This window comes from Micromys minutus, assembly GCF_963924665.1.
Source record: "Micromys minutus genome assembly, chromosome: 28".
Classification (NCBI taxonomy): Eukaryota; Metazoa; Chordata; class Mammalia; order Rodentia; family Muridae; genus Micromys; species Micromys minutus.
The window spans coordinates 40,085,265-40,099,148 of NC_137963.1; the positions used below are offsets into that span (position 1 = coordinate 40,085,265).

At 54.9% G+C, this 13,884-nt stretch overlaps 1 protein-coding gene across 1 annotated transcript in view; it reads left to right on the top strand.

The window, feature by feature from the left end:
• Positions 1-597: 597 nt before the first annotated feature.
• Positions 598-13,884, top strand: part of CNTFR (ciliary neurotrophic factor receptor) — a 36,071-nt gene continuing 22,784 nt past the window's right edge. The window contains exons 1-2 of the mRNA XM_080940332.1: positions 598-768; positions 8,867-8,957. The gene's annotated coding sequence lies outside the window, so the exon portion shown is untranslated. The remainder of the gene's footprint in view (positions 769-8,866; positions 8,958-13,884) is intronic.

A 13,884-nucleotide genomic window follows, 5' to 3' on the forward strand; every position in this document is an offset into this window, starting at 1 on the left:
GAATGTTGGTGCGAGACACTGAGGGGCAGAACGGACGACAGTGTGTGCGTGAGAGACCTGGCCAAAGCAGAGAGTGTGATGAGCGATCAGTCGGGGGTGGGTGCGCGCTCGGCCACCCTAAGAGAGCCGGCGGAGTGGGTGTGGGTGTGCGCGCGCGTTTGTAAGACCCGCGGCCTGAGCGCGCGTGAAGCACGGGGTCCATAGCCATCCAGAGGGCGCGCCGGAGAAAGGGCGAATGCGAGGGGGCCACGCGTGCCAGTGCGGGCGAGCGTGCCAGCGGGGGGTAGGGCGCCTGCCTGCGCGGGGCGAGTGGGAGTGGGGGCTCACAGGCCTGCGCGGGCGAGCGTGCCACTGCGAGCGTGCCGCGCGTGCCAGGCGCGGGAGCGTGCCAAAGCGGAGGCGCGCGGGGGCCGTGGCGGGGAGGGGGGTCGTGGTGCGCCGCAGCGGAGGCGCGGGGGAGACAAGGCGAGAGGGGGAGGGGAGCAAGGGCGCGCGCGGCCGAGCGGGCGCCCGCGGTCACATGGGCGAGGGAAGGAGGGAGGGAGCGCGCGAGAGAGGGAGGAGGATGGGGGGGTTAAAGCCGGGGAGAGCAGAGGAGCCGGTGCAGAGCGGGCGGCGGCGGCGGCAGTGGAGGCGGCGGCTCCAGCCGGCGCGGCGCGGGGTTCGGCAGTGGGATCCGGCCGCAGTGCTCGCTCCGCGCTCCTGCCTCGCTCCCCGCCTGCAGCGACCGAAGGGCGCGGCGCGGAGCCCGGGTGGCCCGAGGGCGCGGTGAGTGTTCCGCGGCGGTCTGCGCGTGGCTTGACCCTCGAACGCTCAGGCGGACAGACCCGCGGCCCCCGTGCGTGCGGGTAAAGTGAGGGGACACGCGTGGACCCCGCGATCGGGGGAGGTAGGAAAGTTCACGAGAAACTTTGCCCGCAAACTCGGGGGCGGGGGCGCACGAGCAGCAGCCCCCTACGTCCGGGCGCGCCAGGGGTTGGGCGTGGTGGTGGTGGTGGTGAAGCTGGGCGATCGCGGCTAGAGGGAGGTGGCCAGGGCGGTTGGTCCTAGTGTCCCTGTTTTTCTCACCATTTGAGCAGCATGCGCGGGGTCTGGGAAAATTCCAGAACTAGGGGGTTCGCAGTGACCCCCACACACCCAAAGCCTGCTTCTTTCTCGAGGGAGAAAAATCTGGACTTGAAAGTGCCCGGGAGTGTAAAGGGATGGCTGCGCTTCTGTCAGTGCCTGGGTGTCCGTGTGAATCCGCGTGTGGGGCGTGTGTGTGTGTGTGTGTGTGTGTGTGTGTGTGTCGGTGTGATCCTGCCTGTGGTTTTCTCATGGGTCCGCCTGAATGTATCTTCACGCAGTGAGTCCCCTTCAGTGTGTCTCTTTGTAAGTCCTCTGGTGAGTGTGATTCCAAGCCTGTGGCATATCCCCAAGTGTCTCTTTTGTGAGTCGGCCTATGTGTGCTTTCTCCGGTGCTTCTGGGTGTCCCCAGGTTGTACAGAGTAGTGCATCTCCCCGTGCGTGGGGGGGCTGGGCCGCGAGGAGGTCACCAGACGGACAGCTCTCTTAGACTCCTCTGCCGAGCTTCTCCAGCGTCTAGCTCGTTGGCTCCCTGGGCCCCCTCCCCCCTCCAGTAGCTTCAGGCGGGCAGGACTATTTCACGCCTTGTTGAAAATTCAGGATTTTCTTTCTTTCCGTCTATGCTCTCTGAGAATTTATCCTCTTCACCCCCGCAATTTGCGTGTGTGTGTGTGTGTGTGTGTGTGTGTGTGTGTGTGTGCACACGCAAGTCTAGCACCTTATCTTGCCAGCAACTCTGGGCGTGTGTCTGTATGCTGTGTGTCTTTAACACAAGTTGTTTTGCCTGTGATGTGTTTGTGTCTGTGTCACAGGATGTCTTTGTGTGCCACATGTCCTGAGGTGGGAAGAGTTGAGAATACAGTGTTTGTGCATTAGTCAACTGTTGTGTGTCTGGGGAATCTGAAACATAGGGTGTATTTTTGTGTGTCTAACCCTGGGGCTTCCCAATTGGCTATTGTAGAAATGCAGGGCTACCTTGGATCTAGGAGGTGAAGGGAATGGCCAGTCTCATATTTTGTCTCTGTCTTCACTTTGACAGCCCACACAAATTCTTTCTGTTGGTTTTCTGAGGCTCTAGGGGGGATTAAGATGGAACTAAAGGTTCAGACTCTGTCAGAACTGATACTCCAACTGGGACTCTGACTCTACCCAAAGACTAAAGAGTTTAAAGTTCACACTCAAGACTTCCTGGGGCTCTGGAATTCACACTCAGATTCACACTGGAACACTCAAACTCATTCCAGAGACTTGGGGGGGGTTACATTCACGGGTTTGCATTCAGAGTCACACGGGGGAGGGGATTCACACGCAGATTTGCACATACCTTCTGGAGGTACTCTCCCTTCAGGACTACTCTCAGTTTGGTCTCACGCTTCCGTGTCTGTGTCCTTTAGCTCATGGATTCAATTGGGACTTGGACTAGCCCTCAGAAGCTCCGCAGGGCTTGTGAAATGGTGCTTTGACTCTCGGTTATAACACGCTTTCACCAGAGTCCCAGCCACACTAAGACTAGAGGCCCACATTCAAACTTAAACTTACAGGAAGAGCACAGGGCTCTCTCGGGACACAGCAGCCCCTGTCAGGATGCCATGCCCTACCCTGCCTCCCATCTCTGCCAATGAGGCTCACACTCAAATTCAACAGTGCTCATGTGGAGTCATGTGATGACCTTTGGTTCACACTTAGATTCACATGGGGAATTGAAGGGTTAGACTCAAGGGGCTAACCTTGGACTCATACCAGGATCTGGGTGACTCACTCGGATCTGAGAGTTCCTACTTAGACTCATCTTAGCACTCTATCGCCCACACCGTGGACTCTCACTTCTTCCTGTAATCAAGTAGATCATGACACTGGGCTTCTGAAACACTTGGGCTTAAGAGGCACCGCGGGCTTGGCATTCACACTTAAAAGGGAGACCTGGACTCACACCCAGAACACCCTGAAGGCCAAGAGCTCACACTGACTAGCAAGGAGTTGTCAGCCCCTGAGCCTACCTTCTGACCACCTTGGACCTGCAGTTTTAGGCACACAACCTCAGGACCTTGGTTTATATGCCCATCTTTCTTGCATCTCCAGCACTGCCAGAGAACCAAACAAACCCACACTTTGACCTTAGAGTTCATACTCAGACTGACATTACACCCTGATGCTCACATGAAACTCATACCCCCATCCTGTGGCTCACAGACCCACTCACTCTAAGACTGTGATGCTCACAATGCCAGGGGAACCCAGACTCTGCCATGGGTTCTTTTGGGTAATCAGGGTGAAGAACATAGATATCTCCAGGGTGAAGCTGAGGCCTCCACATGGTTACATTTACATCTGGTCTTTTGCACAGGCTGTGATCTGGTGGACAGGGTGGTGGGACACACTGAGTGGTCAAGCCTTCCTACCAGCCAACCAGGCTCTTGGCAGAATGTCTGAGTGGTTTGTTGATACAGGGGTCAGTGAACCGTCAGATTCCTCCATGTGCCATGAAATATTCCTTAAATAGTTGTGGGCACCTCTTCTGTGATGGAATCAGGGCAGTGGGGAGATGGAGGTAAGGCTCAGGTCCTAAGACATCTTCCTCCCTTCAACCCACGCATCCTCCAGGCTGGGGCTAGGACTCCAGGAAAGTTCCCAGGTGCATTAGTGATTCTGAGAAAGAAGAGGCTGTATCTAATTGCACCCTCTCTCCTCTGCTCAGGCTGGAGAAGGGTAGGGACCATGTTATGTCTCAGGAATACCATCCTATCCCTCCCTGCTCCCTAAAAGAACACTAGCCCTAGGGAGCATGGGCTGCAGCCAACCCCAGGACTCTACCTGCCTTAGAGAAATGAACGGTTTGGAACTGCACCAGCCCACCATGGAGACTAGTGGGTGGATCACCTGAGGCATACTACCCCCGCTCCAGCCCCATAGAAGCTTACACAGTTGGGACTTGGTTCATGGAAGGGGCACATCAGTCAGAGATGGTCGGCCTTTAACTGCTCCATAGCCTTGGAAGATGTGTCCCTTTGGACACATGCTCTCCAGCCTCCCTATGAGGGTGGGGGGGGCTTGGAGGCAAGGCGTCCTGCTCTCTGCCCCCCCATAGCGAGTTGAAGTGTAAATGAATCAGAAACATATGGAGTGAATTTTCTTTGAAATGCAGATTGGTTGGGGGGAACCATGTGTGCGTAGTTTGGGGAGGGGTCCAGAGAGCAAGAAGGCTGAAGTGGACTGACCCCTCCTACAGAGCCACTGTGGGGTGTGTGTGTGACAGTGGCTCCTGTGGTCTTGGGTGACCACACCCGCATTGGCTCTGGCTTCCTGTGGGGAGGAACTGTGATTGGAGAGCAAGGGGTCATTGTCCCCCTTTACTTTTGCAATAGGCAAAGGGAACCCCTAAAGCCTGTGCTGGGTTGGGGCGCGGGAAGTCACCAGAGTCAGAGGCTCTGGCTGCCCAGGGCTAAGGAGCAGCTGGAGCAGATGGTAGAGCCCATAGCTGTAGGGACCCAGTTCCCAGAAATCAGAAGGGACTACATCAGAAGGGACTGAAATTAGGCTATGATGGTAGCTTGTGGTAAAGCAGCAGGACCTGTCTGTCTTGGGAATGTGCTGGAGAGTCCCTGAACTTGAGGACAGATTTCTGCTGATTCAAGGCAGGGTCCAACCATACTCCTGTGTGTTCTTTCATTGCATAGTACAGAAAGTGGGTAGTGTTGCCTGTGAACTCAGTGGGTTCTGGGTCTGCCTCAGTCACCACTGAGCTCTCCCTGCATGTGACACAAACAGGACATATAGTGTCTTTTCTCTTCCATCAAATAAGCAGCGTCTGGTGGGCAGGACCATGTTCCTGGTGCTTGGCCGGAAGTCAGTTCTCAATGTTGAGGCATGATTGTAGGGAGAGGAGACACTTCGGGGTTTAAGGTTTGAGGCCCAAGAGCTCCTCTTTGCACCCCTCTCTGATTCAAAGGGTCTGTGAGTAATTTGCAAGTTGGAAATAAGAAAAGTTTCTCTTCCCTCAGAGAATGAGGGTAGAAACTAGACATGTCCTTAGAGAGCAGCAGACAGCAACCTGGTCGTGAGGCAGTGATTAGAGGTCTCTGCCCCCCCTCTCATTGGTGATATCTGAAGATGGGACAGTCTCTGTTCTCCTGTGGTGTTGAGTGTGCCCTTAATTCTCTGTGGGTCTGGAGAATGGACCCCATATTCAAGTCACCGAAGCTCAGGCAGGGTGGACTGTCTGTTGGTTATTAATGTTTGTCTGAGAGCACAGCATTCGGGCCCTAAAACATGCTCAACCCTTCCAGATGCTTGGAGTTGCTGATGTTGTTCTGCTCGGCACCTTAGCTGGAGAGAGATAAGGAGACACTCACACACCCACATATGGTGAGCGTCTTTTAGGAGAGGCTAGGAGTGGATGTGAGAGTGGGGAAACTGAGGCAGGCTTGAGTGGAAATGCAGGAGAGACAGGGCCTTGGATCCGTATAGAGCAAAGCTGTATTAATCAGTTGTGTGTGGTTAATTAAGTAACAGCAGTACTTAGGGCTACTGGTGATCCTAAGTGCTACAGGGAGTTCCCTCCTTAGCAGGCTAAGAGCCCCCACCACTAGAACTTTTCAAGTTCCTAGTAAGGGTGTGATAAGTAAACAAGAGTCTTCCTTAGGTACCCTTTGCTGAGCCACTGGCTATCCCTAACCCTCTCTGTGCAGCAGGGACCTAAGTAAGACCCCCTATTGTAGACTTATACCTCACTTCTGACCTCAGGCCTTTGTGTGGGTCCTCTCCTCAGAAGGAGGGACTGTACTTCACAGTGGTCCCAAAAAAGGCAAGAGGAGTCCAGTATCAGAAGATGCCACGTGACCTTGGCCTGTGAGCTGACCTTTCCAAACCCCTCCGTGAAATCGCAGGACTTGGGGGGATGCAGGGGGGCTGGGCCCTGGCCCAGGCCTGGAGAGAAGGCGGTTTTGGCATACATCCAGACTCCTGACGTCAATGTCTCTCCAAATAATGGAATCAATATTGGGGTGGGGGGGCGAGCGTGAACCAGGCCCCAGCGATTAGAAACAGATCAGCGGAGAAGCAACTGATTCTGATAGAGATGCTTTGGAAGTGGGAGGCCTGGAAGGAGGTAGACTTGGGGGCACATGGGGCGAGTCACTGAGGAATGGGGAACCAGAGCCACCCAGTGTCCAAGGATAGAGGGTACCTGAGCGGGAGGACCCTAGGATGTTTAGAGTCAGGAGTGATGGGGTAAAAGTGGGGGAATCCATTGTCCTGGTGCCTTCTGGGTTTCCAAGGGTAAGTGGCTTGTAGGCAGTGACATCTTTGGGCAGGAGAGTGAGGGTAGCCAAGGAGAGCTCATTGTGTGAATCTCTGGCCATATTGGAGTGCTGGTGGCACGCTGGTGGTGGGGAAGGTTTGAAGGAAGAAATGTGAGGACATCTTGCTTGGCACCTGAGGGTTAGAGAGATGGTAGCCCCCTGCAGAGTGGGAATCTGGCCTGTCAGCTCATATTTTCCCTGTCTCCTAGAAAGCTGCAGGTGAGGACAGAGAGGGTCGTGGGATCCATGATGGGGAGGGAGGGGGCTGGCCTGTTGGCAGCTGACAAAAAAAAAAAAAAAAAAAAAAAAAACAGGAAAAAGGGCTGTGGGGGTGCAGCTGTAATTACAGGGCATTTATTATTAATCAGATGAGATTGCTGGAACCAGCTCGTGTAATGTGTGCGTGGAGATACTGCATGCTTCCCCCAACATACATGCCACATACTGCTTCAGCCTGCCTGGCTCTTTTTTTTTTTTTTTTTTTTCTTTTGAAGGTCAGATGGGTCTGTAATTGTCTACGAGTCTTTCCCTCAGTGTGTGTCTGTCTGTGTTTTAATATTAGCCTGTCCCTTCTCTCCTGTTGTTGTCTCTGTGCGAGCTACCTGCCATTCTTTGGCCTGATGTCTGTCTGCCTTCCCTCTATCTTTGGGCCTGTGTCTTGGTGTGTTGGTATCTGTCACCACCAGCCAGCCTGTCTCTCTAACACACTGTTTTAGTTACTGGCCTTCTCTTGTTAGTGATGTTTCTGGTTTCTGGGCAGGATTCCATGACAGAGTCTCTTTCCTTTCTCATGAGCTTGCATTTAGGCCCCTAATCATACCTTTGGCAGATTTATTCTGGGACCTGTTGAGGAAGCAGTCAGACCCTTAATATCTCCCAGGGTCTTGTTGAAGGTGAGGGGTTTATTGAGTGGTTAGATTTTATTGAAGCTTTTCGATAACACTGAATTCCCAGGGCCCTTGCCAATGGCCACTTGTGCCATTTGGGGAGAGAGCTGCTTTTGCTGTCTCAGTGTTCTCACTACTGAATAGAAATAAGGTTCTCTCAGAATGTTGTTTTGATGGCTCAGCACAAAAGTGTAAGTTAAGGGGCTGGAGAGATGACTCAGCGGTTAAGAGCACTAACTGCTCCTGCACAGGACCCAGGTTCAGGTCCCAGCACCCACATGGCTTGTAACTTCAGCTAAAGAGATCTGACACCTCGGACACTTCTGCAGCCTCCTGCACACGTGAGGTGCACACACATACACTTAGGCACATGCACACACGTGACGTACAACGTTGTTTTTAGATATAAATGAAGGAGACATTTCTGTTGCTCTGGCAGAGGACCCAGGTTTAATTCCCCGGACCCCCATGGTGGCTCATGTAATTCGGTTCCAGGGGATCCAACCCCTCCTCTGACCTCCAAGGGCACCACGCACTCACATGTGCACAAGCAAAACACATCCACGCAGACAAAGTACTCGTGCACATAAAGGAAGAATATATGCAAATTAAGCTGGGTATAGCTGGCAAAACACTTTGACTTCTGGCACTTGGGAGGCAGAGGCCGGAAAATCTCTAATCTGCATAGTGAGATCCTGTCTGAGGGGGGAAGTCAGAAGTCAGTTAAGGACTTAATGAAAAGTCTGCTGAACCAAGGACCTGGGCATATGCAAGCTGATGCTGAAGATGAGCCCAACGAGAGAGTGTTCCTCTAGCATGGGTCCAGTCCCCAGCACTACGAAATGCCCTAGGCAGTTCTTACCATGGGGAAAGCGCTGTCTTAGTGGGTGAGAGCTACAGAGGCAAAGTGGTCTGGAGAGGCTGCGGAGGGCCAGGGACTGACTCCGTTCTAGGCTCCCGGGGGTGATCAGACCTACCGTCTTGTGTAAGTTATTTAATATCTTTGAATGCCAGGTCATTTTAGCTGTCGAGTGGCCAGAACGTTAGTGCCTGTCCCATGGAGTGGTCACCAGGAAGAGAGGATGGCACAAGTAAGACTTAAACAGCTCCTGGAACATGATGGCCGCTCAGCAAGTCAGAGTGGGGATGGGGAGGATGTGGGGACGGTGGGCATCATGTGCGCGTGTGTGCTCAAGCATGCGTGTGTGACACGGAGGCTCTTCTGTCCGAGCCCGTGTGGGAATTCGTGGTGTGTATCTGTGCATGGTGTCAGGCCCATCTTGTGCCCCTTGTTTGTCCCTGTGGTTTAGAACCGAAGAGCTGGTAGCAGAACACTGTACTGTTTTTTTTTTTTTTTTTTTTTATCTCTTCCTGTCATATCTCCTGGCAGAGATGTGATAGCAACAGCCAGCCTGGGGTGGGGGTGCTGGGGAACCCACCAGTGACTGCTCAGTGCTGAGTCATGAAGCCCTGTTCCAAGGTAACTGCTTCCATCCCACAGATGAGAGAGAGCACTGAGACTCTGGTCTCCCCTAAGAGTGGGCTTATGAATTGTGACGGACCCTAAGAAGGCCTGTGGCTTTTCTGTGACCTGATGCGTGTCCTTTGACTTTCCAGAGCCCGGTCTCGTCACCTCATTCCCGGAAGACCTTTGGTCTGCAGAGGAGGGTAATATTGATGTGCTTGGAGAACATCTGGTGGTAACGAGGTAGGTGCTGGGGGCCCAGGCAGAGCAGGTTGCTCTTGGGAGAGACCGTGGGCCTGAGGAGGAAAGCGACTCATCCACTGTCACACAGGAAAGGGCAACAGCAGGTCAGGATACCCTTCCGCAGGAGGATGCTGAATGCTACACGTAGGAACGGTGCTGCCTGTGTCTTCCACTTCCTTCCCTCCCTGCCCCTAAGACATCTCTCTGGCTCCATTAGGAGAGTAGCTGAGCTTGAAGGAGTAGCTGAGGGTGATCGAGATGGAATGGCAAGCCCAAAACTCTTGTGGGGCCAGCAGCAGGGCTGAGTCTCACCCTCCTTGCCTCTCATTGGCAGCCCCGGGGTGGGGGCATCTGAGGGATTGAAGCATTGGAGCGGAACGGAAGGGCCTATTGTCCAAAACCCGCCAAAGGCCCACAAAGGCCAGAGGCCCACAAAGGCCCGACTAGGCTTTTCATCTCCGCTCCCAAACAGACTGGCCATTTTCCCGGCTTGGGGCAGCAGGGCGGGAAGGGGGGGAGAGCACCAACCCTTCAAAACCAGGAGCGCATGTTGTTAAGGATAGAGTAGGGTAGTCCAGGCTGGCTCATAGCCTTCCAGAAAGCTTAGATGGTTCAGGGGTCCAGAAGAGGAAGGAACGGATGCTGTAGTGTATATAAATTTGGCTTTCCACCCTACTCCTCCCAGAGGGCCTAAGACATGGGGTTAGAGGTGTGTTCAGTCTGGAAGGGGCTATGAAATGGATTTACAAAGTAATAGATGGCATTTATTCATGTATGCCTGGGAATCCGATGTCCTACCAGGAAAAACAGGCTACTGGGTCATAAGCACCCCAAAATTGGGAGCACTGTAAGGAGCAAGAAGAGAGGCTTGCTAACGGGTGGTGCTCAGGAGGGAAAAAAAAAAAAAAAAAAAAAAAAAAAGAACTCCCTGCAGCAAGAGAGATTGAGGCCAGACAGCAGGAAGGACTTCCTGCCAGTGAACAGTAGCTCAGATGCCCTGACCCTGTCCCTGGGGATCTCAGAGGATTGCAGAGAGCAGGGGAGATGGAGATACCCCAGGGGCTCAGACTGAAGCTGCTTCTGTGGGGCTGAGGAGGGAGGGCTTAGCGGTTCTGTCCACCCTCCCCCAGCAACACCTCCAGCAGCACTTTAAAAACAGCTTTTTAATTTAACAAAGTGGATGAAAAACTGTTTTTGGAAATAAAAGATATCTGCTGTCTCCCAAGCTTGCACTCAGCCCTTGCAGAGAGCCTCTCTGGGTCTCCGCTGGCTGCTGCTGCCTGCTTTCCTCTGTCTTCTGTTTGTTTCTGCTCTGCAGCCCCCACCTTTGCTCTGGCCTCCCATCACCTCCCTCCATCTCAGCCTCCACGGGAGTCTTACCCTCAGCTTCTCCTTTCAGCCCTCTGCATCTGCACATCTCTCTCTCTCTCTCTCTCTCTCTCTCTCTCTCTCTCTCTCTCTCTCTCTCTCTCTCTCTCTCTCTCTCTCTCTCTCTCTCTCTCTCTTCCGGGCGTCTCTCTTCCTATTTGTCTCTGTCTCCCTGCCCGTCTCAATCTCTGTCTCCCTCCACCTCCCCCTTCTTCTCCCCCAACCCGAGCTCTAAATGGGTCTATTTAAAACGCGCGACGCTGCCAAGTCAGAAAAACGTCTCCTGATAAAGCGCATTAGGCGGAGGGAGGGAGGAGGAGGGAAGGAGGGAGCGGCAGGCGGACAGATTGATCCAAGCCCGTAACCCCATTAATCAGGCAGCGTGGATCCCCCTCCCTCCCCCGACTTCAGCCCCTTCTGAGCTAAAAGCCCCTTAAATATTTATCACCCCTCCCCCACGGGGGCCAGGGGAGGGGCGTGTGACCCCTCGATGAGAGCATCCCTAGCTGCCTGGTCCATCCTTGCGCCCGTGTGTGCAGATGTGTGCATGTGCTTCTGTGTACAAGCATGAGAGTGGGAGCCTGAGGAGCCCAAGGCCTAGTGGCTGACCTGCCCCACTACTGTCTAAGCAGCTGAGTCCTTTGGGTAGCCTCCTGGTACTTCTGAAGACTGGCCCTGCTTGGCCCTCCTGAAAGAGGCTTGGGCAAGTAGAGCAAGAATGGGGGGACATTTATTTGAGTGGGGGACCCATGGCCTGGCACTGTCCTTCCCAGGGAGCAAGGCAGTGAATAGGGCTCAATTTCTACACCACCAGATTCCCAGTGCAGGTAGTTAACTTGGGAGAAGAGTCCCAGGCCCATTTTTCTGAAGTGCACAGAGACAATGTGGAAGGCAGGCGAAGGCTGAAGTACACACTTCTTCCTTGAGGGCAGAGTTATGACGGGGGGGGGGGGTTGTCTGCTATTCCCTAAAAAATGTGGAAAGATGACCCGGGCTTCGGCAGGTTCCCATCACTCCCAAGAGAATAGGAAGGTGGCCCAGAGCTGGGACCGAGGCGCGCGTCTCCCGGCTGGCTGGCTGGTACCCGGGCAGCTGAGGTCAGCTCCGAGCCCCGCATCCACACCGCGGGTTTGGGGGAGCGGAGCCCGCCACCCCCGGCCGTGCCGAGGGTCCCCTCCCCGCCCCTCCCCCAGCATCAAGTGCCACATCTTCTCCTGACTCAGACAATTAGATTCAAAGGATGACCTCACTGCGTGCCGTCCCTCACTCGCTGCCTCGGCTCGCTCGCTCGGCTCCCGGCGCGCTGCCTCCCCCTCCTCCCGGCACGCTCGTCGCCCCGCTCGCCCTCTCGCCCTCTCGCTCGCCCACTGGCTCCGGCGCGGCCGTGGCGCTCCGGCCCGGCCCCTCGGGGGTGGGGAAGCCCCGGGGACCGATGCCCGCAGGCTGCCGGGCGGACCCACGGAGCGCCCAGCACCGGCCGGGCGCCTGCGCGGGGACCCAGGTCAGTGCGCGCGGCCGCGGGGCCGAGAACTTGTCACCCCGCCGCCCCGCCGCGGCGGAGACCCCCACCCCCGCCCGCGCCAGCCAGCCAGCCCGCCGCGGCGCTTCCCGCTCCTTCCTCGGCCCCCGCCCCCCGCGGCTGCTCGGCGCTCCCCCTGCCAAGCAGTCTCTCTTCTCTGCGCTTTCTCCCCAGCCCCCCTGCCTCAGCAGCCGGTGGGAGGGACTGGGACTTCCTGAGGTCTCAGGGATGGGGCCGGGGCCCATTGGCTGCAGGCGGACCAGGCCTATGAGAGGGGAGGGGGCTCTGGCTGTGTCCATCAGCCTGGGGGAGGGGGCTACCGAAAGGGGGGCGCCCCTAGGGTGTGGGGGTGACATCTAGACAGGGGGATGAGTTCCTGATATCTCTCTTCTCTCACATCCTGTGGGCCTCTTGCCTGGTTTCATTTGATCCCCGAAGCCTGGTTTCATTCGTGCACACCTCCCAGATCTCCGTGGTTCCCAGCGCCTGGCTTCATTTGGCTCCAGTGCCTACCTTCTTTGGGGTACTGTCATCTGGGTTCCTTATCTACCCCCCCCCCCGCCACGCCTCACAGTCTGATTTCTTCTGCTTTTCTTGATTCCTGATCACCTGGCTTTTATAGGATTGGCCCTGCCTGGCTTAGGTGTTGTGCCTGTGTTTGCTATCATGTCTGGACCAGAGAACACAACAGGCTCTTCATGGGATGCAGGCATCAGGGCCACTGCTACAACCGGAGTGGAAGTACTGAGAATGTCATCCCTGTTGCCAGTTGTTCAAGGCTTGGGGACTGGCCAGCTTAGCCTGGATTCCTTTCTGCCCGGACAGCGCCTTAGGACCTAGTGTCAGGCCCCCCACCCTGTGATAGGAGTTAAGTCGGAAGAACACTTTAGGACTCTCGTCCTTAGTAGTCAGTTAGGCGAGGGCCTACTTTGTTCCAGCTCTGCCTCTGTCTCCACCTCTCTTTGGGCCTGACAGTGATGATGGGGCTTGGGTGTGATTGTTCAGGTAAAGGTTATTCATCTCCTTCTTCCCTCCCTGCCCCCCATCTCCTGTGAGGAGGCCTGATATCTGGATGTATTAGAGACAGGTAGGGAGCACAGAGCATAGAGGGCCAGGGTGGGGGGGGGGAGACAGGATGAAAGCTGTTGCTTCTTAGCCTGGAGAATTCAGGGAGGCAGTAAGGCCTAGAGTACAGGCATCTTTAGGGCTTTTCTCTTACCAGTACCATTGTCTCTCATCCCAGGGCTTCCTCATCCCTGCAGCCTTCCTGGATCTCCCTCCATCCCATAATGCTGTTGAAAGCAGGGTTGGAGGAAGGAGCTGACTGGGAAATCATTGTCATTCATCGACTTTTAAAGAAGCAAAGAAGGGGATACTCCTTCCTGTTCTGGTCCCCACTTCAGCCACTTTACTTATCTCCCATCCTCAGGCACATCCAGGTTCCAGCACAGTGTGACTGTCACAAGTGTCTGTGTATTTCCCGTTGAGAGCCACTGGGGAGCTCTGGGTTTTTGGAGGTGTATGGTGGCTTCTGTGTGGAGGGGACAGCTTTGAGTGATAGTATCCATATGGGAAATGGTGATCGTGCTGTGTGAGGAAGTCTCTGTGTGCAACTGTGACTTTACCGTATGAGAATGTGCGTGCGTGCATGCACATTCGTGTGTACATATGTGTGTGCTCACACAACGTATGAGGCTTTGTCAGTGCACGTCTGTAGCTTGTGACTGGATGCCAGTAGGTTTGTGAGGCTGCCGGTATGTCTGCCGAGCACTGTCTGTGTGGATGTGAAGAGCTCTCTAACATGTTCTTCATCCCAGCGTGAGGTGAACACTGGGTCCTGTGTCAGAATTGCTGGTGTGTGTAACAATGTGAGTATGTGTACTCACGCCTGTGTTTACTCTGTTTACCGTCAGGAACAGATTGTGGAGAGCAGGGAGGGGGAGTGAGGATGGCTTGCTCTTACCCAGCAGAGCAGAAGGTCCCTCAGAAGTAGCACGCATGGTACACGTGCATGCTAAGGGGGCAGAGAAAACAGAACAT